Raw genomic sequence first — 26,499 nt, forward strand, 5'->3', positions numbered from 1 at the left:
TGAAAACCTCAACTTCTTCCAGCACCCTTCCACCAAGTATGACTGGTTCTGTTCTACTGATGTTGGTTTCCAAGATCGTAGTTTTTCCCTTGTGGATGTTCAGGCTAACCGTAGCTGAGACATCGGTAAGGTCTGATGTCTTCTCTTGCATCTGTTGTTAGCTGTGAGCCAAAGGTGCCAGGCCATTGGCAAAGCCCAGGTTGTCCAGCTGGCTTGTGGAGCTGGGGATGATATAGGCTCCTCACCTGGCTCCATCAGAGTAAGCAGGTGTGATAGTGTAGTACAACTGCCTCGGGGCAAAGCCGGTGGAAGTGCATCCTGCCCTGCTTTCACATCCCATGTCATGGTCAGTGTCACGCTGAGCACATAACTGAAACGTTATGACTACCCTTTCCTATCACAGCTACCCAGCAAAGACAAACTCCCAGTGGACCCCAGCACTGGCCGAACAGCCCAGGTCCCTGCTGTTTGTGTGCCATTTGCACCAGCACAGGACAGGCATGGAAGTCACTAGGATTGTGTTTCATGTCCACTTCCCACGTACTGTGCACTCAAAGTCCAGAAGAACTGAGAACCACTCCCTGGCTCCTCCTACTCCACATCCCTTGCCCCTCTCTTAGGCAAAGGGGTAAAAGAAACCCTGAATGTAGAAACCCAAATCCTCTTCTCCCATATTTGGCACTGAAGCCTTTCACTTAGGGGATTCTCTTGGCGTCTGTTCCTTTACACTCTGCTGAGAGCCTACCAAACACAGCTTAGGTTGGCTGATTCTTCTCCAGATGTTTTAGGGCAGTGGTTCTTAACCTTTACTGCAGCCTGCACCCCTTTGGTTCCCAAAATATGTTCTTACTCCCCTTAACAAAAATAAAAAATGAAGATGGAGGGGGCCTATACACTTTTAAATGTATATTAAATATATGTAAAATAGTTTCATGTTATTACTCACCACAAATAATAGCACAGTAGGCATACAAAAATATGCAAGTACTACCCAGAGATGTTGCGGAGTTTTGCAGTGGAAGTAAACTGCAACCGACCCACTAACGCTTAGAGGGTAACTGAATTCAAACAAGGCCGATGATATACCTTCTAAAAAATCTGGCATGTCTTGCACCCCCAGAAAGGGCATCATTGCACCCCAGGTTAAGAACCACTGCTTTAGGGTAAGATCTACAGAGCCAAGCGCATTCTTAGAGCAACTCAACTGACCACAGTGGAGTTACATCACTGATGAATTTGTCTCAGGCTTTACAAATTCAGCTCCTTGGAGGAAGTCACAGAAACTCCTCCATATGCCATCGGGTCACAGCCGGACTCCCGTGGCCAGACCCAGACCAGCTTGTCTTTGTGCAGAGATGACTGATGCAGAAGCAGAACTGCCGGGAAAGCTGCTGATGTCACCACTGGTCTTAGGCCTCAATCTTCAGCTCCTCTCACAAGGCGACACTGGAAATCCTCCCTCTTCTGAAGCCGCTGCTGCTCCTTGAGCTTGGGCTTTCCCCCCAGAGAGGGATTGCAGGGTATCATATTTGACCGTTCCAAAAAGAGGACACCCTGAGAGGGGGTGTGTCTGTATCAGTATCTACCAGCTCATGCTGTTCTAATGTGCTAGATATGCTATAACAATGTGAGTTGGTAGATACTGACACAGACACACTCTCTTTTTCACATGGTAACCCTAGTTTTGCACCGTCTTTTTGGTAAGATGTGTGATGCCCCCCCTGGATTCATACAGGGTAGATTTTGATTATATATTTTGCTTTCCTGCGCTTTAGGGAGGCCGTTTTAGAGACCTCTTTCCTCCTTGTTCCTGGCTGGCCTGTAAGGACATCTTCAGAGAAACCTCTAATGATTCATGCACATATTAATGGAATGAGAGTAATTAGCAGGGTTTCAGTTCACCCCTTTGGAAATGTTAGTGAAAGTCAGCAGGTGGAAGCTCTTAGCTCAGAACGATGCACTTATGAATATTTTGATGGCAAATATTGCCTTTAAGTCTTACCAGAATGACTGACTTACTTAAAACCTTGTACTCCAGGTGGAGCATAAGTCCTCTACAAGTCTCCTCAGTTTCACTCTGTCTTAGGACAAAACTTGTAGCTGGCTCCAGAAGTACCCCAGTTGTTGTCCTTCCATCTAATAGACCTCCTCCATGTTGTCCAAGGTCTTCCTCTTCTGCGTTTTCCTTGCGGGTTTCATTGGAGAGACTGATGGACTGTGCTGGATGATGGTTTTCTGAGAGTGTGGCCCAGCCATTCCCACTTTCTTCTCCTGTTTTGGAGGTCAAGTGGTTCTTGTCCTGCTAGGATATTCTTAATCCAAAACTGGAATATCTACCACACATATAGGCTCCCAGTGAAACGAGGAAAAGTGTGAATGGAAGCCACCGTTGTTATTTCATATCCAGTCTGGGTGAGCATGAGTTTGAACCTGTGAGGAGGGGCAGGAACAGTGGGTTCACAGTTTCCCACATTTCTGTCACATCAGAAGGGAAAGTCAAGAACTGGGATCTCCCATCCCCATGCTCTGAAGGTGGCACTGTCTGTAGCTACATTGTTATCTTCCCATGGGTTTCCTGCATGCACTAAGATTTTTCTTGGTGCCGTGTTTTCTTTCATTTTATTGTGTTTGAATCTAAATTAGAGTAATTTGGTTCTGACATGAGCCTGGTTTAAGAGTCTATTAAAGAATTAGGAGAATTGCAGCCAGCATATGAAGGTGCTTGTTGGAGCCTTGCACTAAAGGACAATGCACCACTTCATTTTCAAAGAGAGATAATTGAAAATAGCATCATCAAGTCGTGTCATTTCAGAGCTCCGGGACTGCAAGAAAATTCAGGAGGAGTTGATTTCTGTAGCAAATTATCTTCATTGTTGCAAACCTCGTCTGAACAGAAATTTAATCCGCTGTTAGAGATAGCAAAAGCTTTTAGAACACCGTACAAACCCACTCGACAAATTGTATTTCAGAGCTTCCTGGCTCCACAGACCTTTTACATTTCTCACTATGGAGAAGGAGAGGGTCTGGTGTCATGAGGGTATTTTGACATATTTAGGTTAAAAAGTGCACATATTTCCTGGTGTGGCCAGGGCAGCTCAGAGGCCAAAGATAATGAAGATCAGAACATACATCTGCTTCTCCTTTACTCTCCACTAGCAGATAATTGTTGATTGATGGAAATCAATTATTTTTAAGATATTTTACTAAATTATTTTAATTGTGTGATCCATAGAAAAGGGTGTGACTGAGGAACTTCTGCCTGGCCTGAAGGATGTTCTAATCAGCTCTATCTTTCTGTACTCTGAATAGTGAACAGAGATTAAGATTAAAGGGCAGACAGTATTTATATGAGACTATCCAGTAAAAAAACAACAACACCTTGTTATTCTCATTTTAAATCCCCGTGAGATGGGGGCATATACGTGCAGACCATTGGGAGCAGAGCACTTGAGTCACATAACCAAGGTCATGCACAGTTTGTGGCTGTAGAGGGGGAGTCACCTCACTCCAGGATTTAAAGGATTAAAAACAGCAGGGGGAGGTGGCTGTCCTGGGGGCCAGTCGGAGGTGGGCATGAAACAGCTAGTCAAGGCCCAGCGAGGCCCTGATAAGAAATGCTCCTGGCCAGGAGAAGCACATTCTTGCTCCAGCGCTGGAGGAAGAGGGATCGAGCTCCCTGCCGGTGAGGGAGTTCCAGCCTCGGTAATCTCAGGCTGAGGCCCAGGAACAGGGGCTTGAAGGATACTAGGGATGCAGCAAAGGCTGTAGGTCCATTCCCCCTTGCCAGTGACGAGTGGCCATTTCAGACTGCAGTTTGCCCTGAGGCACGGCCTAGATGACAACTGGCAGTGGATCGCGGAGGCAAGACGGGCCTGGGGGTCAAGGTTCCCTCAGGGGGAGGACTCCAGAGAGTGGGGCAACGTGTCAGAGCCGTGCCGTGATAGAAGGAGCTCCATGGTCCCGACGGGATGCAGGCCCTGAGATGAGGCAGAGGAGAATAGACAACAGGTAAAGCAGGTGAGACACCAGCCGGAAGAGGGGACTCCAAGGCTGGAGTGAGCTAATTCCCAGAGTGACCAGCAGAAGGCTCCCAGCCGGTGATCACAATTGTTACAGTGGTTATGCCAGAATTGATGTACAGTCTGCTGAGTCTCAGTCACGGTTTTAACTTCATGTACATCCTTCCTTTCTTTTAATTTCCTGTTCAAAGAGGAGCCAACAGTCAGGACCCTGTGGCTGGCAGCCTTTCCGCTCCCATGAGCGGAATCACCGGCGAGGAATGCCTGGCGGTCGGCTCAACTACTGGATGTGGAAGAAAGGCAAAAGCTAACTCAGCAGCTGCTGAGGATGGCACCACGTTCCCTCTTCAGAATGTCTTGGCCCACTCGTCTCTGTGCTACAGCACCCTGGGGTCCTTCTGAGCCTTCCTCACTCAGAGGAACTGAGTTGAATGCAGGTGTATAGGACAAGAAAATCACACCCTCCATGTCCCACCAAATGTGATGACATCAGCAGGAGCTCCAGTTGGTGGGAGACAAAGATAATCCATGTCCATTGGGGAAGGGTGACTCCTGGTGCGGATGCAACCACCGGGGATGTGGGGTGATGGGATGTGTCCTCCGTAGTTAGTTCATGTCCTGTTGCTGGACCCCACAATGCATTCTGAGGGCTCATACGGGGTCATGTGCAGTGCTACACCACTGTGCATGTGCTCTGTGGCCTCAGCAGGTGGGCTCCAGCAGGCAGACAGGTCAGCGGCTCTGGTTAATCAGGAAAGCTGGTGTCCTTCATCCCATTTCCTCACTCTGGAGCTCTGGGACCGGATAGGGTGAGCAGTGAGCCGGAAGTGGAGGTCAAAACCGCCGTGTGCCTCACATAACGTTCCAAGCCAGGTTTTAAATGTTTTGATTTGATTGGGTGGGGCGGGAATAGCAAAAAGGAAGGAAATTGTCCCCTCACTTGTCCTGATTTCTTTCTCTCACTCTGACTCCCCAGCCACTGCCCCTCCTGCGAACCAGGTACCCCGAGAGCCAGGCTCCCTGCGCTGCCCTCACCAATCCCTTCCGCCGCTGTGATTCGGCGTGGAGCGGTACGCTCACTCAGGTTTCTCATTGATTTGGAGATGGAGGAGCCGTGCCGTCCTTGACCTGCCTGGCGTGCTGGGAGGACAAATAAATGGAGCTCTCCATTAAGAAATCCCCAAGGATACATTCTTACCAACCTCTGCCTTGCGTCTATAGTTCTCTAAGAGCTGCATGTTTGACATGATGGCCTGTTAGTCTCCAAGTAATTAAACCAGAAAAGAGCCTTGGCCGCGTGTCTTATGCCTCTTGTTTTATCCCACCCTGCAGAGGAATTGCTCTGCCTAGCCCTGCCTTCCCACCCGCAGCTCTCCACTTCTGGACTTGAGGGCTACAGCAACCTGCACCTTTAATTGGGCCTTCTTTCTTCACTGGGCGCGGGTGCTGCATGCCGAGTGGGCATAGAGGGAAGGGCAGGGCCCTGAGGTGGAGATAAGCGAGGGAATGATGAGCCTGCTAAGTGGGGCAGGCTGAGGGAGGTGTGATGAAGGTGTTTTTGGGTGGGGCCAGCCTGGGGAAGACAACCCCGTGAGATGGGGTTTTAGAACAGATAGCCGTGTCGTGGGTGGGGTCCGGTAATGTAGGGCCACAGTAGGATGCAGGAGGCAGCAGATGGGGCTGTCGCTCATTGGACATAATGGGCAACAGGCAGCCAGATGCTTGTGTTTGGTGAATGGCTTTCCCTCTGGATGGCCCTTGCCCCTACCAGGATGGGTCCCCTTGGTACTGCTGCTGGGCTCTGCAGCTCCACAATTGGTCTTTTCTGCCCCTGCAGGCGGACTGGTGAGCAGCTTCACCTGGTGAGAAAACTCCAACCTTGTCCATTGAGAGAAACTACGTTAAAGGAACATTATTAACAGACACAGCCATAGGGCAAGACAAGCAAGGCAGTTGTCTTGGGCCCTTTGCCTTCAGGGCCCCACACTCCAATTGACTGTAGCACCCACCAGTGTCAGTGTGCTGCCTTGGGCCCCATCCACAGGCCCAGCCCCACTGGGCCAGCTCTGATTGTTGATGTTACAAAGTGAAAGCCTTAGTGCCGGTAGAGGAAAAAGTCATCCTTAATCTCTGTGTGCCTCATTTCCATGTCTGTAAAATGGGGTCATAGTGGCCCTCCCCTCGCATGGGGCGTGAGAAGATAGATTCATTAGTATGTGTGAGGCGCTCAGAAACAGCAGGACTGAGCTGCCTAAGAAATCAATAGTTCTGTTTTCGGAGTAGGATTTGTAGAGTGGCAGTAAATAAGGCCTTGGGCCACACGTTGAACAGCAAGGAGAAACAAAGCTTTGAGCAGCTGCTCAGTCAGTGAGCTCTGTCCACCCCACGCACTGGACAAATGATTAAGTGGTCATAAAATTAAAGAGTGCAAGTTAATGCATCCATACAAGAAGGCTGAATTGCAATGGTCTAGGCAACCTTTATTCTGCCATTGCCTAATTGTTGAGTGCTTCACTTTGCTACCTTCCTGAGGTCCATTTACGATCTTTTTTGTGTGTAATGTTCTAGCTTTTCAAACAAGCAAACTGGAAAAAAAAGCCCACCAAAATCCCATTCCAGCACTTGCCAGGTTTTACTGGGTACTGCCACCAACACTGAATGTTAATTTTCTCTTCATTGCTGCTGGAGTTTCATGTCAACACCACACGGTGCTGCAGGCAGACAGGGTCTGAGCCTGGCATCTGTGATCTTAAACTGAACCCTAGTTCTGTCACCTGCCTTGGCCATTTCTTCCCTCAATGGCACCCATGCGGGTGGGGTAATTGCTCTGCCTGAAGGATCAAACAGGCATTGTTTAGAGGAGCTACACCAGGTCTGACGGGGCAAAGGAAAATGATCCTGCCTGAGCCAGGCAGAGAGTGGAGGGTCCCATAGGGCAGCTCTGCATTTTTAAAAATCCATGTGCAGAATACATTTTGTGACACGCACTGAGGCGTACGCTAGCGTGCACCACCCTTAGAAACAGGATGGCAGCTGTGGGTGCTCTGCTAATCAGCTGGGTGGCATTTGAATCTTCTCCTGGGTGGCTGCCCAAGCGCACAGCTTACTGGTCCTGAACCGCTGGCAGCCAATGTCCCTCCCCAAACTCAGTCCAAGCACCTCAGTCCTGACCAGGAGTTTCTTTTTAAGCCAATGGGATTGAAGTATGCAAATGGCAAAGGGAGCTCAAACAATGACTTACTGACTTACCCTGATGGTCGTAAAGCTCCAGTGCCACAGCATCGGCAGGGCTCTGCGTGGGAGCCAGGTGCTCCCTCAGCCACTGTTTTCCCATCAATGTCTGGGACCTGTGCAAATGATTAGACTGGGGGTCTTCAAAAGCAACACACCAAAGAGCTGAGCATTAGGCTTCACTGTGCTTGGCCCCTAATGAGCTCACGTGAAGTAGCAGGAGTCACGGCTCCAACTGCAAACAGGACAGTGAAACAACTGGAGTTGGGAAAACAACTCACTGAGGGTAGGAGGCCGGGGCTGGCTGCATTGCAGATGCTGGGAAATGCAAGATAAATGCGCCGCATGCAGCAGAGAGCTGTGGCAGTGTCATTAGCACGCTCAACGGAGTTCATGCTGTCCTTAGTTTCAACAGGCGGTTGTCAGACGTCGCTGGGGTGGTGTCCTGACAGGTCTCTCACTCTGTCCGATGGGGAGAACTGCTCGGCTGCGTGCGTGTGCGTCTCCTGTGTGCGCTGGTGCCTTCGCACAAGCAGCTAGCACAGCAGACTCCAGGACAGCCCCCAAAGACCGCACAATCAGGTAAGGACCGAAGGCACCGGGACAGTTTAGTATCAAATGAAGTACAGTGATGGCTATCAGTGGTCTCCACCAAACCACTCTGCAGATGTTCTCCCAGATAGTGGAGCAGCTCAGTCAACGATGGATCCACCCTTGCCCCCTAGGCTGGACAAAGACACCTCCTCTGAGGTATATTTTCATACACAGGTACCAACAAGTTACAGATCACTCCTCAGGTGTCACGCTGCCACTCTCCGATGTACCTAGATACTACCCAATACCTTGTACATGGAGGCTCGGTCACTGCCTGTCATGCTATCATGACCTGTCCTAATCCTGGTTCAATATATTCCTGTTATCTGTGGGGTGTGTGCTGGCAGTGAGATATTTCTTAACGAGGTGCTCTGCTACCATCCTTCTGGAATGTGTTGACGCCCTGCACTTAGTAGCTCTTAGGTGTGAGCGTTCCTGTAACATCAGCCCTGTTCTTGCCAACGTCTCTGAGCAGGGGCCTGCCTCTTGCTCGCAGCTTCACTTTGCTTAATATGAGCAAAGTCTTGGTTATTATGGACGAGGCCTCAGGCCTGAAACCAGGCCTGTCCTACCTGGGCTTATGTTTCAGGTCCTCATTTTACTACAGGGTGTTTGTGTTGTAAGCCTCTAACAGGCTAAAAGTCAACCCCGTGCAACAAGGTCCATGTGCCACCTCAGCCCTGCTCACTCCAGTTCTGGGGACCTAAGAATGCTGCACCGGGTGGAGTTCTGGGGAGGCAGGAAGCTATCATGAGGAGTAGAGAAATGCGTTAGTTTCACTCCGCTTTGCAAAAGGTAGAATCCTGGGTACTGGGGAATCCTGCCCAACATTCAGAGACTGACAGATTCCAGGGCCGGAAGGAACATCTGTGATAATCTAGCCTGACGTCCTGCATCTCACAGGCCAGAGACCTGCCTCCTGCACCATTCCTGCAGCAGAAAATCTAGACTTATCAATGGACAAGGTTGGAGACTCCACCCTGACCCTGGGTACATTGTTTCAACAGTTAATTGGTCTCTCCATTAAAAATTTATATCTTCTTTCCAATCTGAATATGCCTCGCTTCAGCTTCCAGGTATTGGATCATGTTAGACTTTTCTCTGCTGGATTGAAGAGCCATTATTGCATATTTGTTCCATATGTAGGCACTTACAGACTCAGTCAAGCCAGTGACCTCTTAACCTCCTCTTTCTTAAGCTGAATAGATAGCACTGTTTGAGTCCATGACCAGCATGCCCCCTCTTCAAATCTTTTATTCATTCTCATGGCTCTTATCTGAACCCTTGACTTCTGTATCAACCTCCTTCCTGAACTGTGGGCACCAGAACCAGGATTCCAGACAAGGGTAGGAGTGAAATAACTTTTCTGCCTACACAAGATTCCCCTGGACGTACATTCCACAGATCACATTAGTCTTTTAGCCAGAGCATCCCGCAGGGAGTACGTGTTCAGCTGGTGATTCACCATAACTCACAAGTCTTTTTCAGCAATGAAGGGTCCCGTGGCACCTTATAGACTAACAGAAAAGTTTTGAGCATGAGCTTTCACGAGCGAAGAGTCACTTCATCAGATGCTGGACAGGCTACCCCTCTGACACCTGTCATCTGATCATTGTGGCTTGCACAGAGGAACATATTCACATTTAGCTATACTGAAACAGACAGCGTTTGTTTGTGCCTGATTTACGAAGCAGCCCAGATCACTCTGAATCCCTAACCTTCTCCACTGAATTATTTCCCGCTCCTTGGCCATCTAATACAGTGTCATCAGCCCTGACAATTTGCCCTTCTTCACTGTGGGAACACAGTACAGAAGTGGGCCGGCTGTGGCGGCTGGAGGGGGATGGCATTTATGTGGTGTCGTGTCTCCACTCCTAGTACACCACAGCCTTGTCACCAGTTCTGATTCCTGCCATCTGGGGGCCACTGGGCCAGCAGTGCCACAAAGCACACGCTGGCCTGGAAGGCTGTGTCAGGGAGGTGGAGGAATGCCTGGCAGATGTCTTCTGACAACTTTCAAATGCATTTCACTGTGCAGTGTCAATGCAGGCATGACTTAGCCAGGACCAAGAAAGAGCCTCATCTGTGATGTCTGGCACCCGGAAACACTGCCCCCCCCGAAAAGAGCACCCTGTAGGAGCTGCTCCCCAGAGAACCCTGACAGGGTTGGTTTTAGGCTGCCACTGTCGCCCCTCCCTCCTCTCCTCACCTTCCGTAGGGGGAGAACAGCTGTGTTTCCATGTCGTCTCTTGGCGCTCTTCCATATCTCTGGGAATATTGCTTCAGCAGCAAGGCACATTAGTTTGTTTACAGCATTCTGTGTGCTGAATATGTTCTCTATTTAGGTTTTATATTATGATATTTTATGTTTATTGCTCTACACATGACTGGGTTGTTTGCATTAACTCAATTCTAAGGTTTCCTAATCGGATTATGGGGAGCAGGACTCAGAAGGAAGCCGTAAAGCAGACCCACTCTGAACCAATATACTTGCATTACCGAGCTCCGACTGCACGTCTGGTGTTTAACATCCAACACATTAACCCCAAGGACCCTTCCCCACAACTTAAGACTTTCCAGGCCTGTGGACAGGCACGAGGTCCAAAGAGAGCCATGAGTGGAGGTTGTGGAGAGGAATCGATCCAGCTTTTCACATTCAAGATCTTGGTCCTTATCTTCCTGGTGTTCAGTGGCCTGGGCCCCAGGGCTCTAATTATAGAACCATAGAATCCTGGGGCTGGAAGGGACCTCACCAGGTCATTATGTCCAGCCCCCTGCCTAAAGCAGGATCAACCCTAAGGTCACATCTACTCTGCAGCTGGGAGCACGGTTCCTGGCTGGGTGGACAAACACCTGGGAGCTCTGCTTGAACTTGCATTAGAAATTACAGCAGGAGCTTTGTACCACTGGTGGCAGCAGTGGGCTAGCCATCAGAGTACAAGCTTGCTTGACCCTTTGGGTATGGGCTTGGGAAGGCAAGTTTTTGGTGCTGCCTTGGTTATCATATCTACTTTTCTTTTACTGTGATTATCATAGCATGCTAGCTCAACAAGACCGAGCGTGTGTCTGTTGACCCAAACTGGGGTGCTCCCCAAGCCATGCGCACAGCTTCAGAGATTACCTAATGCTCTGGCCTGGAGACCGCAGTTGGCAACCCCCACTCTGCTCATACAATGTCCCACTCTGCCACAAAGGGAAAACCATCCAGGCAGGAGACAGAGCTTCACTGGGGACAGATTCAATATTGTACAACAGAAACTAACCCCATTGACCACCACAAACCACCCCAATTTCCTCTCCAAGCACCAGCCATGCTCATGTGACCTACCTTCTCGGGGTATACACAGAGCAGCAAGGACATGGAATAGACTCCCAACAGAACACCACAGGGCTCATGCAGTTCCACAGCTCATCAGGAGATGAGAGGGCTGTTTTCATCACCTCGCTTAGTGCCCAGCTGTTAGGTGCCCAGATTCTCTGGCGCTGAGTGAGGGACAAGCAGCTATAGGATAGGAGAGTGGTTGGGACTGTCCACTGGTGCACACTCATGTGACTCTGTTGAGCATTGTCAGTGCTGATGTCTGCTAGCTGGGGAGCCGGTTTTATTCCTTAAGAAAGTCTCAGCTCGTTAAAATGACTTAGCAGAATCTGCTGGACCATCACTAGGGTCTAGGAGGTTCCTCGGTTGTGGTTGTAGACAAGCTGGAGGCCACTCAGTGTGGACATGGCTGGACAAAGGGAGCTGGCTCCTCTTCCTTGTGTCCATCTCCTAAGCTGCATTGTAAGAGGGAATTGCAAGAAGGCGCATTCAGTTTTCCCCAGTGTTATTGCTCTATATACACAACGGCCACACTCAGCACATGGATCTTATCTACTCACCAGGAGAAGCAGAAATGGGTCTTTGGGGACACAAATGGGAAAGGAGATGGGTCCCTGTGGCCATCAACAGAGGGTGTCCTTAACACCACTCCTCTATTCAAATGTCATTCGTAGGGTGAAAACAAACGGGGATGCACGAGGTAGGACATTAAGCACAGCATGAGGAAGAGACAGAGGGAACTGGCGTGCATGACAAGGTGAAACTGAATTGCCTTTAGTGGCTCTCGGACCTCCTTAGAACCTTGCGCCAACCTTAGAGTCAATCCTATTCCTTTCAGCCCTGGCCATGCCCTTTGGGAGAAGCCTTGTAGCTGTTACTAGATGAGACCCTGACTTGTGATGCCTCATGTGGCACTGCATTGAGAATTCCTCCTCTGCACTAGAATTCCATAGGAGGATTCAAAGTAGCTACAGAAGATGACTCACCGCCCATAGGGCTTTCGTGTCATTCCTATAAGCCCCCCACACGTTCCTATGTCACACCCCATTCATCTCACCTGATTAAAATACATTGGGCTTTTCGAAGTCAGACTAATACACCCCTTGTCCTTAGATCTTGTGGTCGTATGGGGCATGGCCCCAGACGAGGAGCCACTCTCTCTTCAGCATATGCAAGAGCTGGTTGGCAGACTCCCCTTGCAGTGGCCTCTACTGCAGTATCTCTCTGTAGGAAGCTTGGCAGGCCAGTCCTAACCAGCAGAAGGCCTGGCTCCTTAGAGCGGGCAGTCAAAGCTGCTCTGAGGGCTTATGCTACTCCAAAGCCTCCAAGTTGGAAGCTGGGGGATTAGCACTCGCCATTTGCTTCTGCCTTTGAAACACAAAGAAAGCATCATCCTCTACAGCCAGCGTGGGAGCAGGATGTGAGCGGTGGTTTCCCAGGTCCAGCAGCGGGCTCCAGGCACAGTCCCCCGGCCAGCCTGGAAGAGCTGGAGGGAGAGGGAGAACCTGGTGATAGACTCAGTTGTTCGCCTCCTTTACTAGTGCATCACTTTTACTTACTGTTGCTTTCACTTGCCTAATGGGAACTAGGCCGGCAAAGAGCCAAATAACTCTCTGTTTTTGTTTGCCAGCAACTGCTGAATTTCAGGGGAAAGTCGTCTGCAGCCAGAGGAGTACACACTTGCCAAGTAATAAGTCTCCCCCAGAGCAACGGAGCTTTCAGTTTTTATACTCAGCTTTAGGAGCAAGAAATAACACCTCCGGGTCCTCCCCTGAAGCTGAGGCGGGAGGTAGTTCATCAGGATTGAGAATAATCCTTGGCTTTTTAACGTCCAGGGCTCGTAAATCTTGGCAGGGACGAGGCTGGCTGGGTACAGGTGTCTCTGGGGCCTCCGGGCTCACAGCCCCAGTCAGCAGCCTGGGCAGTTGTAAACAGCCGCGTGGGCGCCATCGAGGGGCCTGGGAGATTTCTAGAGCTGGTGCCTGGCCCTTGCTGAGCTGCTGCAGAGCCCAAGGGAAGGGTCGTGCAGCGAGAACTGGTCCCTAGACCCTTGGTGCAGCCTCCAGCATCAAGGACTGTCCACCCCAGCAGGCACCACCTGTCCCTGGCATCTCACTGGGGACTGGCCTGTTCTGAGCCAGCGCCCAACCGCTGTGCCCGGACTGGGCAGGCTTCATGGCAGCTCCTTCCGGCACAGCTCTTCAGGCAGCAGGTGAGTCCTGGGAGGGAGGAGTGAGCGATGGGTGGTCAGGTGCGGAGGGGGCAGGGCAAGGCTGTCTGGTTTTCAGCAATTAGAGAGTTGGCAAATGGAGGGGCAGCACAGGGAGAAGCTGACGCCCTCCTGGCTGTGCTGCTGTACGTCCTGAGGCAAGTCAGGGAGAAGAAGCAGTAGACAAGGGAGGCACAGGCTCTAAAGAGGAGACCCCCTTGCCCACCTAACTGAATGTACGGGCCCCCAGGTAGAGGCCTTGGAGCTGGGGCTGGGGGGACTCCTGGCAGCCACATGGTGGTTTGCAATGCCATTCGCTTAGATTTGTAGGGGATGGGCATAGGGGTCTTTGGTCAGGGGGTTGGGCTGCTGGGTGTGGGGTGCCAAGGAGAGTCAGGCAGAGGGGGGCAAATCTGTCTCCCCATCTCCTACTTCAAAGTGCACTCCACAGAAGATGTGCCATTGTAGTGGGTCTGTAAATGCCTGTGCAGTTATCGTTTTGTGCATTGCAGGGGCATTAAACCCCTGGGTCCAGCACTGAAGCCAATAGAAGTGTGAGATGCACAGGAGCAGAAAACGTGTCTCACATGTTGGGCTGTTCCACTCCGAGGTAACAAGCCCAGCAGCTAAGCCACAAGGGATTGGGAACTGCCTTAAATCCAATTTCACTCTTGCGGGTTCAAACGACCTTCATAGGACTATAGAATCCTAGAGCTGGAGGAGACCTCAGGAGGTCATCGAGTTCAGCCCCCTGCCCAAAGCAGGACCAACCCCAGCTAAATCATCCCAGCCTGGACTTTGTCAAGCCAGGACATAAATACCTCTAGGGATAGAAATCCCACCACCTCTCTTGGTAACACATTTCAGTGCTTCACCACCCTCCCCGGACTGGAGGAAGAAACCTGAAACTTGGCACCTTCTATCAACAGAAGTTGGTCCATAAAAGTATTCCCTTCCCTACCTTTGCTGCAAATGGCACGAGAGTGGCTGGGGCAGAGGGACTGCGTGGCAGCCATTCTAGATACACATTTTAGGTAGAACATTACAGCTTGCCTTCCCTGCACGTATGCTTTTTAACGGGGGTGCATCCAAAGTGCCCCTCAGCTGTGAATCATGGTGATGCTCTTTGAAACCTGTCATTTCTGCTTAGCCCTCCCAAGTTCTTGCAGCAAACCAGCAGGGTCCCATGGTCCGGGGTCACATACCAACTACTCTTGCAACCAGAGGGCCAGTAGGATAAGTGCGGTACCGCACGCAGCAAATTAAGTTCATCTGTGTGACATTTTTCATGCATTTGACTCCCACAACTGAGTTTAGAGAGCTTTACCTTGTATTCAGCAAGATTAATTAATCCCTGGCTTTGCACCAAGGCACAGGTATGACCCTGGAGCTGTTCTATGTTTTCAGTTTTAAAAACTCCTTTTTAATTGTAATTCTTGCCATGTTTCTGATACAATCAAGGAGCCCCCTGGAAGCCTCCAGTGGCTAATTTAACACCTGTCCATTTGCAGGAGTGTTTACTAATGGATGGACTGCTCAGTCAGTCAAGCTAGATTTGTATTGTTATTAAAAATGCCGCATATTTTTCTTCCTCTCATGCTCAAATGGAACCTGCTGTTTGCAAGACTTAATTATGTCTTTACCTGCAAATATTCGTCACCCAACAAAGAGAGCCGTGCTCTTTTTATCAAAGAATTGCAACGCATGCTTTGTTTTCCTGACACTCTGTATGTAGGTGGTGAGAGAAGCCACGCAGGGCAGTCCTGATGCATTCTGTTGCCTTTACGGAGTATGATCTTGTATTAATATTTCTCAGTGGGTTGCAGTTGTTTGTGTGACATTCCCAGAGCAGGGCTCCTTCCTTCAGCTGAGGGAGACTTGCTTGCAATTCCTGCGTGTGGTGTTTAATGAAAGACTGTAACTTAATTTGATGCCAACACTATCTGTGTTAAGTAGCAAGTTCAAATCCTGCAGGAGTTGTATTTTTATTAAACAGTTCTCCAGACTGCTTAGTCTCTGCCTGTCAGACAGATCATAACTGGAGTGCTTAATTAGCTTCCTCCTCTACTGTCCTCTTAACAACATTGTTATTTGTTTTATTTAGTGTGCACATAGTTGTGTGACCAACCGATGGCATCTTTGGAGGTGTGATGTGGTTTCTCTAGATCAGCGGTTCCCAAACTTTTAAAGGCACACGGCTCACTTCAATGAGACAAACAGTTCCATGGCAGACTCATTCTTTTCAGCCGAGTCAATTGCTCGTAAGCATTGCCTCTACTTACACTTACTCCGGTTACGGTCTTACCAGGTCTGCTCAGTGGCATGCTAGGGGTGTTAAACAAATGACTAACCCCTGAAAACGTCAGTGGCTACTCCATTATGTGCAGGCGGAGGGGGTGGCTCCTGAAAGCAGACTCCCCTCCCTGCCAGCCCACTGGAGCTGGGACATGGCCTTTAAACTGCATCTTAGCTCCAGCGGGCTCCCTCCCTCCCGCTTGCCACAGGAGGGCGTAGAGGTAGGCTCCTACCAGCTTGTTCTGGCCGGAAAGCAGCATTTCATCTGCCTCCAGGCATGAACAGGGTCGGCATTTGCCCTCCAGTGGCTCTGCAAAGCACCAGTGCAGGGCATGGGAACTGATCGACCCCTTGCCAGCCATGGTGAGGGGAAATTGATGAATCCCATGCTAGCTGGGACTCAGGCAGTCTTGCTCTTTGAGCGCCCACTGGCACAGAGGTCATCAATTCCCCTACCCCTCCTCCTCACACTCCCCCCCAAATTTCACGGCACACTTGGACAGTTCTCCCGGCACAACAGTGCCTCGGCACACTGATTGAAAACTGCTGCTGGAAACCCCCACTGAACCTGGTGTTCACAATATGTGTCACTGTCTGTGTTGCACTTTGCTGCACATAGGGCTGTCCTGAAGGCCTCAGCACCACAGATTCATCGGTTGGGATTCAATAGGGACCATTTGACAATGGGGCAGGTCAAATCCAAGTGTGCAGACTGCGGGGTCGGCAACAAGAAACTGGTTGGGAATTTGAGCTCTCACCAGAGTACTTCTGCCCTAACGTCCTGTGCATGGCAGATGAGACCATAATAGGTGCTGCAAGGGCAAGCCTGTGGCTGGCTGCTGAAAAAGTTCATTATACCAAGGCAGGCTTGGAGTGGTGTGTACTTTCTCCAGTAACTTGCCAGTGACAACCTCTTGTCTTACAGGAGGAGGAGCAGAACTGGAAGCCCTGGGAGTAGCGTCAGATGCTGGAAACGATGCTCATGGTGGCTGTAGCTACATATCCAGGCGTTTGGCGTGTGATGATCAACTCCCTGCTGGTGCACCTCCCCCACGTCATCTCCTGAAAGGCCCCTAGGAAAAGCTGTGCTGCTGGAAGTGTAGCACTCCTGATGAGTGACCCAGGCTCTGAACCTACAAACACACCCCGGGGTAGCTTACTTTCCCCAAAACGGTGCGCTAGGAATCCTTGTGGGGCAGTTCTCCCACCTGGGCTTTACCCAGGGTCACACGAGGTGATCACGGTGGGCTGTTGTGGCCTCAGAATCTATGAACTGATGAACTTTGTGCTTGGAAGTACCTGAGTTCATGGAGACTACCTGCACGTGTAGCATTACTCCCGCGCACAAGTATTTGTAGCACCAGGGCCTAAACTTCATCCTGCAGAGCTAAGCAAACATCTCAGCTGGAAAGCGTTAAGTCAACAAGTGAAGTACAAACCGGTTTTCACCCTAAAAATAGAGAGTGAGCAAGAAGGAAAAAGCACTGCAAGATGCTACAAAATAATGATGTATACAGGGGCCCCAGAAGAACTTAGGGGACCAGGAGGCCAGGGTCCCATCACTTGTTATTTGCCTCAAAGGACAGTAATGGGGGTAGTTGGCAGAGAAGAACAAGGGGAGGGCAGAGCCTTGGGGGAAGAGGTGGAACAAGGTGGGACGCTCATGGGAAGGGGCAGAGCAGTGGTAGAGCCATGGTTCAGGTGCTGGTTCCCTCCACACTTCTGTAGAGCTTCCAGAATGCCTGGGGTGTATGTAGAACCACAGAATCCTAGAATCCTAGGGCTGGAAGTGACCTCAGGAGGCCATCGAGTCCAGCCCCCGACCGAAGCAGGATCAACCCCCACTAAGTCATCCCAGCCAGGGCTTTGTCAAGCCGAGACTTAAAAACCTCGAGGGATGGAGATTCCACCGCCTCCCTCGGTAACACATTCCAGTGCTTCACCTCCCTCCTCATGGAATAGTTTTTCCTAATATCCAGCCTAGACCTCCCCCACTGCAACTTGAGACCGTTGCTCCTTGTTCTGCCATCCGTCACTGCTGAGAACAGCCTCCCTCTATCCTCTTTGGAAACCCCCTTCAGGAAATAACTGCAGCTCCATGAAAAGAAGTCTGCTACCATGTTATATTGTTTGAGACATGACACATGAGCTGTCATGAAAGGGCACATGGCAAAGCTCGCCCACATTGGCAGACCTGAACTCCGCAGGTCCTGCCTGGGAGGTCCATGCTCTGCAGCCGGACACACTGCTGAGGGGCAGACTCCTCACTTGAGCAGCTCAGCCTGCATTCCACCAGCCAGGCTGCTTTGCTAGAAGTGCCATTTTCAGCTGTGTGTGCGGTTTGTCTCTTTCTGAGGTTTCACGTCTGGCGTTACCGGGACGTGCACCTTCACAAGGAGAATGATACATAACCGCAGGTCCTCGTTGACTGGGGCACTGGGGCGTACAAACAGCCTCTGCTGTGCCGTTGACTGTGCCAGACACAGCGAGGCTAGTGAATTATTGATAAGAACCGTGCTGTAATGGCTGAACATGCGGGTGGCCTCTCTGCCTTGCGCGCTGACTTGCCTGCTGCAGCGAAAGCACATCAAAGAGAAACACAGGCGCCTCCAAGTTTACACACACAAGCCAATGGCTGCAATATGAGCCCAGACTCAGAGAGCAGCCTGGGGTTTAATTACCAGACACAGAAGCTCCTAGTCACTAAGGGGGAATTGGCTTATTCTTCTGATTCCTCTGAGCTGAACACAGAGCACCAGGGTCTCACCCAGATCTTATCCTTTTCCCAGGGAAATTAAGAAGCGTGCGTGACATGCCCAAGCTGGAGAGGAGAGATGAGCTCTGCTGGCAAGTGCTCCCCGAAGAGTGATCAGCGCTGGGGAGGTTATTGATCTGAAGGAAGTGAAGATGATTTGTGACCAAGGAGCCATTTCAGATCAAGGGTTCTGAGCAGACAAAGAGGGCCCTGCTCCTGCCACCGCTGTGTGCTTCCTGTTGGTGCTGGAGTTCAGGTGCTCCTGTCTGGGCTTCGGACAGACGTTTTGGGCTCTAGCAATAACAAATTAGCAGTTGTTTTGAAATGAACCAGAGAATCCTAGGGCTGGAAGGGACCTTAGGAGGTCATCAGGTCCAGCCCTCTTGCCTAAAGCAGGATCAACCCACACTAAGTCATCTCAGACCAGGGCTTTGTCAAGCTGGGATTTAAAAACCTCTAGGGATGGAGATTCCACCACCTGTCTCAGTAACACATTCCAGTGCTTCACCAACCTCCTCATGGAATAGTTTTTCCTCATATCCAACCTAGACCTGCCCCTCTATAACTTGAGACCACCGCTCATTGTTCTGCCATCAGCACTGCTGAGAACAACCTCTCTCCATCCTCTTTAGAGCCCCCCTGCAGGGAGGTGAAGGCTGCTATCAAATTGCCCCTTATCTTATCAGTCGTGTGGTCCAGGCCCCCTCTGCACCTCCTAACAGAGAGGAGGGACCAGAACCCAGATGTTTTAACTAATAGCCCTGTGTTTTAGCCACAACACCATTTTTTCCCTCAAAGCTGAGAACTGCTTTGGTTATTTGTGACAGAAATACTCCTCAAGGGATGCAGACAAACTTGAGTTCTGCTACACTTGGAATTCATCACATGAATAACTTGTACCAGCCAATTTCAGCTCATGGCTTGCTCGATGAAAGCCAAGGTATTTAGGCACCAAAGAGGCAGAGGATGAGTGGGATTTACAAGAGCACTGTAGGTTGGTAGGTACCTCATCCCCACTTCAGGAGTCTTGTAGCAGATTTTTTCCTTTTTTCCCCAAGAGAACGAAAACTTGGAACAAACCAACTGCTTGAGCTGACTTTACCTTGAAAACCCTCTCTTGATCCCTCAGATAAGGCTTCCCAGGGGAATCCCTCCCTGACTATGCCTCTCCCATCACTTTTCTTCTTGAGATGGTCACTTTCTTTGCGCTAATGTACCTCAAACAGCTTGGATCACCTCAGCAGAGTTCAAAACCCCAGCGTAGGGTTAAATCCACCTATTTTAAAATACATTCCAGTATAAAATGTATTCCCCCACCAGCAACAGCCTGCATTGGTGCAGCTTTGTTAAAATGACCCATGTCCAAATGGTGCTTTGATGTATGGCTTAGCCTGTCACCATTCCTTTTGATGGGTAATAAAGGGTGTTTTATTAAGGATGACAAAAAAGCTCTATCCACCATCATAAACACATTTTTATTAAAAAAGAGAGAGAGAGAGAGAGAGAGAGAAGGAAAAGGGAAAAAAGCTGCTCTATTTTGATAGGTCCTTGGGAAGGACTTTAGAGCTGATTCAGCTGCTGAGTTGCCACATTACATTCCCGGAGGATGAAATGCGAGTGTTTCTGGGCTGTAATTGCTGTATGTACAGGCTCTGGAGGATCCAGTCCGAGCTTCTGCCTGGAGACTCGGTGCTGGGGAGAAGAGGAGCAGTTTTATTGGATTCCTCCTGCTCAGCTGGATGGCTACCCAGAACTGTCACTCTCCTCCCAGCATCCTTTGTAAAACCCGGCCTGCACCCCAGGAGCTGTCGCTCATGGATGCATTTCAGCAGATGAAGCTGTAGGCTGGAGAAGGTTATTCAGGCCCTGTCCAGCCAAACAGAGGTCCCAAGGCACCTGAGTGATAACTCAGTGAGCTTCCAGCGACCTTGAAGATTGGCCTCTTTCCTCTCCAGACATGATTGGACTTAGAAGTCAACCCCTTGGAGGAGCACTTTGTGCATGATTGGGGGAGGGGGCAGGATCAATGCAAATAATGGACCAGGTCTCAGTAGGTGGCACTGAGACCTACATCGCCTAGTTCCTGGGTCATATAGACGGGCAGGGGGCTGATAGACTTACTGAGCTCCTGGGTAAGGTCACGGGGGGTGCTCTGTGCTCCCAGAAGGGACAGCACCTTGGGTGGAAGGAGTGGGTCTATGGGCAGCTGATGCTCAGCACTGCCCAGACCACATTGTGCAACCGCCCCCGGCTCCATCCCTATCTCCCCGCCTCCAACCACATCTGCGTCATTGGTGGGCCCGGGAAATGGTAAAACTCCTCAGGTCTGGCGCTGCAAAAGGTTGCCAGCCACAGCTGCCCCCAGCAGCACTCCTCTGGCTGGGGAGCCGTAGGGAACTGACCTAGGACACAGCTTGAAGCACCTGCAGGTGCATGGGGAGCACACAGTCCTCAGTGGGGAGCAAGCAGGTGGGTGCAGATGAGCAACACTGCCCTCTATTGGATGGCCTCAGAGCTGCGCGTCTCGTCACAAGCCCTAACACTGCTGCTGCAAGCGGCGAGGCCGCCCTGACGTTCCCATGAACTGAACTCCGTCTCTGATGCTTCGGGAGATAGCAGCTAGCCCCCACTGAGCCTGCTCTGAGGTTTAAATGGGGGTATCCTAGCCCCTTCCATAGTGACACTGCACCGTCACGTTGGCATACTCGTGCTTTCCTCGTGCCATGATAGTGATGAGGCAGCACCTGCCATGAGGCCGACAGCCACTGTGGGCCCCAGGCCAAGGTGGGAGGGAGGCCTGGCTCTGCACCCCAGAAAGGGTGGGGCCTAGAGGTGAAGAGGAGGGGCCTAGAGCAGTCAGCCCTTGGCACTGCCCAGGTTGTGGTGCTGACTCCCTCCACTCAGAGCTGTGCAGAGCCATGGAACTTCAAAGAGGCCCAGAGCTCTGGCTGCCGCTGCTGGGCACCTCACATGCCAGGCCCATTTATTCCCCGAGTGCCCTGCTGAGTCTCCAGGAGGGGATGAAGCGCCACACCTGGCCATATACCCACCATCTCATTTGCCACAGGCTGTCATGTAGCCGTCAGAGAGGAGATGGTCTCCACCCTCACAAGTTGGGGAGAAGCTCTTCTTGCTACCACGTGTGCAGAGTCTGTTTTGCACCACACATGCCGGTCCCGTGGCTGTCATTCGCTAGCTCTGGAGGTGAAAGGGTCTGTGTTGCTGGCCCTGGGTTGCTCAGGGCTGGCTCCGGTGGAGTGATGAGCAGTATGCTGGAGGTCTCCAGGTTACCAGTGAGAGCTGCAGCAGATCCCTCCAGAGAGGGATTTGTCAGCGAATGAAGATGATAGGGCTTATTGGCACACTATAATAAACAAACAGAGTGATAAATAGAGAATTGCTTCTGAAGATACTTCGAAGCAGTACATATCGAATTTTGCCTTTTTATTGTTTGTGGAATGGTGTTCTTGTTTTAGTTTGCATGATTTCATGGTCTACCATGGGGAAAAAACCCAGAGAAACAAATTTACAGCCAAGCATTAAACGTACAAATGAAACAAAACCAAAGCACAGAAGGCAAATGCAAACCTGACTTGAACCTGCGCCAAAATAAAGGAGAGCTCACCATGATCAATAAACAGCACGGCAGAGATTCAGTGATCTCGCTGCATTCCAGCGGGGCAGCCTTACTCCTTCCTTCCCATGCACAGCATGTGAAGAACTAGGGAAGAGATCTGGTCCATTGCGTGGTGAGCCTTCTTCCCATCTCCCATCAGGCCCCAGACATGGTGGAAGAGACGGCCTATCAAATTGGCCCTCCAGGAACATTTTCCCAGCCTGTATTTCAAAGCCAGACCGAGGGCTGGTTGAATCTTGCACTGCCATTGTTCTTCATGTAAATTACAAATAGCCGCTTAGCGTAAGCCTGTCTGTGGTCACTTGTATTTTCTGTGCCTGATTCTTTTGTTCACACCAATATTTGGGTCTGTCTGTTCTTCATTCAGGGCTTGTTTTCATCACTGAATGAGGCAATTTGCAAGAAGAAAAATTTTAGCTATTCATTATTAATGAATGGTTACCAATAACCTTGTCTCTCATCCAATGAAAGTGCAGAAACAATGCCCTGTGAGTAAGTTTCCTCAAGACCGTACTGCAGGAAAGCGAAGTTGCAGGAAGACAAAGTTTGGCTGTAAGATGCTAACTTTTAACAGTGATGGTAGCTGATCACTAAAGCAACCTACGAAGAGAAATGGTGACATCATCATTCCTCTGAAGTGATTGAATGCCGTATCCAAAAGACCGGCTCTAATTTAACTACAATTTATTGGGCTTCAGAGAATCACTCATATAATAGGGAAGAAGAGATCATTGGCCTGGGTTGTACAGCAGGTCGGACTAGAGGGTCATTGTGGCCTTTGAATCTGTGAACCTACAAACAACAAAGACTGAACAGCTGAACCAAACTGTTCACAGATGCCACAGGTCTTTGGAAAACAATTTGTCATGGCTCTGTCTGTCTCCTTCCAAGGGAATCCAGGCCCCGTGGGGGAGCCTACTAGGTAATTTGGTTAGCTCTCTAGCCATGCAGGGTCCCTGACAGGTCTCAAACTCCAGTACCAATGCTTCACCAGTGGGTGCTTCTTTATTTGTTTGCCTTTGAACATATCACGTGCTCCCAAGGCTATTTCTTTGGGCACAGCAGACTTAGCACGAGGTTGATTTAAAAAGCAGAATTTTCCTCGGCCAGAGTAGATGACAAAATGTGTACTAAATTCACACGACCACCTCCCAGGTGTGACGTGGTGGAAGGTATGGGCCTTGCTGCAAGCCCTAAAACTCAACAGGCCCGGGCTTTGTTGGACCAGTGGACAGCAAGTGCCAGAGCCATGGGCCTTCTGTTGAGCATGCCCTGCTCTCACTCCCAAGCTATTACATCTAGGGACAACCAGTTTGAGCACCACTGAAATCAAGAGGAGAAGTTTCAAATCATTGTGACCGGGATTACACCCAGAGTATTATGGGGCCCTAGGTGTTTGGATATTGGAGAAGAATGGCTGGGGAAGATAGAGGGTACGGACTGAACAAGGAGCAAAGGCTTCAAGTTGCAGTAGGTAGGACATTAGGAAAAACTATGTCCCCAGGAGGGTGGCGAAGCACTGGAATGTGTTACCCAGAGAGGCGGTGGGATCTCCATCCTCAGAAGTTTTTTAAGTCCCGGCTTGACAAACCCTGACTGGGATGATTTAATTGGGGCTGGTTCTCCGTAGAGCAGGGGGCTGGACTCGATGATCTCCTAGGATTCTAGGGTTCTCTGGTTCTATAATGTTCCTTGTGGAAAGCCAGGTCCCTATCTGAAGGACCTCATGCCATGCTGGTCACCCTCCCAGAGGAACGGATGTGCCGCCATGGATAAAGCACTTGCTGGACGTTGGCCTCCTAGAATACAAGGTGCAATGTTAGGTATAAGGAGGTGACGGTGAGAAAAGTGAGACCAGGTCTGAGACATCCACACGCAGCCGCTAAGGAAAGTCTAGCAGACAGGGATGTGTAGCCATGAGGAGCAATTCCAGAATCCCCGACAGAAATAAGATATGTTCCGTAGAGAGAGGGAATCCATGACTAAAGGAAAGGGCCCAGTGTCCAGCTATAATGAGCTGGATGTTGAGGGCTGGGAATGTGTGAAGGCTCTTCCCAGCTGAGGAAGCCCTGGCAGGAGAGCAGTGTCGGAGGCGCTGGAAACAGTCCTGGACTCCATGAAGTCCCTGGTGCCTGGGTGCCAGTTCTCTGTTTCTCTCTATTTCCTCCTCGTCTATCTGGTGGCCTGTGTGCCCGGGCGGGGCATTGTTCTATGCGAGAAAGACGGCTACTACGACTGTAAATCTTGCCCGTTGCAGGGCAGTAGAAGGCCAAGGTCTTCTCTGCTTCACTGCTGGAAATCCAGCGTGACTCCCACGAGTTCACTGCAGATCTGCACCTCCAAGGTCAGAGTCTGGCCACTGTGCTCTCTCCAGCTGTGTCTACACGTGCACGCGACTTCAAAGTAGCGGCACTAACATCGAAAGAGCGCCCGTCGCGGCTACACGCGTTGGGCGCTATTTCGAAGTTACCTTCGACGTTAGGCGGCGAGACGTCGAAGTCGCTAATCTCATGAGGGGATCGGAATAGCGCCCTACTTCGACGTTCAACGTCGAAGTAGGGACCGTGTAGACGATCCACGTCCTGCAACGTCGAAATTGTGGGGTCCTCCATGGCAGCCATCAGCTGGGGGGTTGAGAGACGCTGTCTCTCCAGCCCGTGCGGGGCTCTATGGTCACCGTGTGCAGCAGCCCTTAGCCCAGGGCTTCTGGCTGCTGCTGCTGCAGCGGGGGATTCATGCTGCATGCACAGGGTCTGCAACTCGTTGTCGGCTCTGTGTATCTTGTGCTGTTTAGTGCAAGTGTGTCTGGGAGGGGCCCTTTAAGGGAGCGGCTTGCTGTTGAGTCCGCCCTGTGACCCTGTCTGCAGCTGTGCCTGGCATCCCTATTTCGATGTGTGCTACTTTGGCGTGTAGACGTTCCCTCGCTGTGCCTATTTCGATGTGGTGCTGCGCAACGTCGATGTTGAACATCGACGTTGCCAGCCCTGGAGGACGTGTAGACGTTATTCATCAAAATAGCCTATTTCGATGTCACCACATCGAAATAGGCTACTTCGAAGTAGGCTTCACGTGTAGACGTAGCCTCCGTGTCCCCAGGGCTCAGGTGCTGTGGAAAGGTGCATGCTAATCAGATGAGAAAGGAGTAGCCCATCCTTGCCTGAGTTCTGCGCCTCCCTCACCTCTGCACTAGTCCTTGTGGGAAAGTATATTAAAGAGTTTAATATTGTTTGAAAAAGCTGATCACTGGAATATGTTTCCCCTCCCTTGGGCACCATTGCAGACGTATTGCTGCATTAGCTTTCCCTTCCACCACCTCTCACCGGCTGCCTGCCTGCCCCATCACTGCAGCATTTTTAAGGCCTTGCAGTTTTATGCTCCTTTTATTTATACCTCTCTGTGTCTCCCACTCCTGCCACTATCCAAAGAGCACAAGGGGGTCAGGTGCCTTCCTAGAGGCAGCCACAAAGCTTGATTAGCCACTTCCCTGCTATGGAAGGCTGGAAGGCTTCTTCCCAGCCAGGAACAGGAGCACCTTTCCCAGCTTGTCAGCACTGGATGACTGCAGCATCCTGCTAGGTTCCCAGGACCCCCAAGAACATACCAGTTTGAAATGTTGCTTCAAACAGTGCAGACATGTCTGTTTCCAGCTGTTGATACCAGGTGCATTTCTTAGACCTGCAGTGCCTGGTCCTGCCATGAGTGCAGGGGATTGGAGTTGATGACCTCTTGAGGTTCCTTCCAGTTCTGCCATTTGGTGGTCCTAGCCCTTACTGTTTAGGAGGAGTTCTTGAACAAAGAGATTCAAAAACACACAGACAGATGGATTCACAGACAGACAGACAGACTCTAATGTAAATATTAGTGCCCCAGATTTACATCAGCATGTGAGTTGAACCAGGCACTTCTTGTACATAAAAAAAATGTGTTAACAAACAGAGAAACAGGGAGTTCTCTTCGGACAGCACTACTATTAAAACTGACTACAGATTGAACCTTTCTAATCCGTAACACTCTCGTCCAGCAACATCCATGATCTGGCATGATTTTAGTTAGCCAGCCAACCACTTATCATGGGTATGGCCAAGTTTTCTGTGGCCCTGTAAAGTTTGTTTCCGGCCACCAGTCCTGGCTCTCAGTGCTCTGGTCTGTTATTTAATTTTCATTTCCCTCTAAATGTCTTCTCAGAGCCCAGTAAGCAGTGGAAGTATTGGTAATGTGCTAGACAATATTGACCTCCCACGGACTAGTGAATTCTCTTGTTTGGCATCAGTCAGGTCCCCAGGGTGGAGGACAAGAGAAGGTCACGTATTTGATTTTTAATCAAAGATGGAAAGAGCTGAGATGGCCAAACACAGAGGCCATGTCTACGCTAGATAGTTCTTCCAGAAAATCTGGCCCCTTTTCAGAAGAATGCTGGGAGCACCTACACACAAGACATGG

The sequence above is a fragment of the Carettochelys insculpta genome, chromosome 18 (assembly GCF_033958435.1).
Source record: "Carettochelys insculpta isolate YL-2023 chromosome 18, ASM3395843v1, whole genome shotgun sequence".
NCBI lineage: Eukaryota > Metazoa > Chordata > Testudines > Carettochelyidae > Carettochelys > Carettochelys insculpta.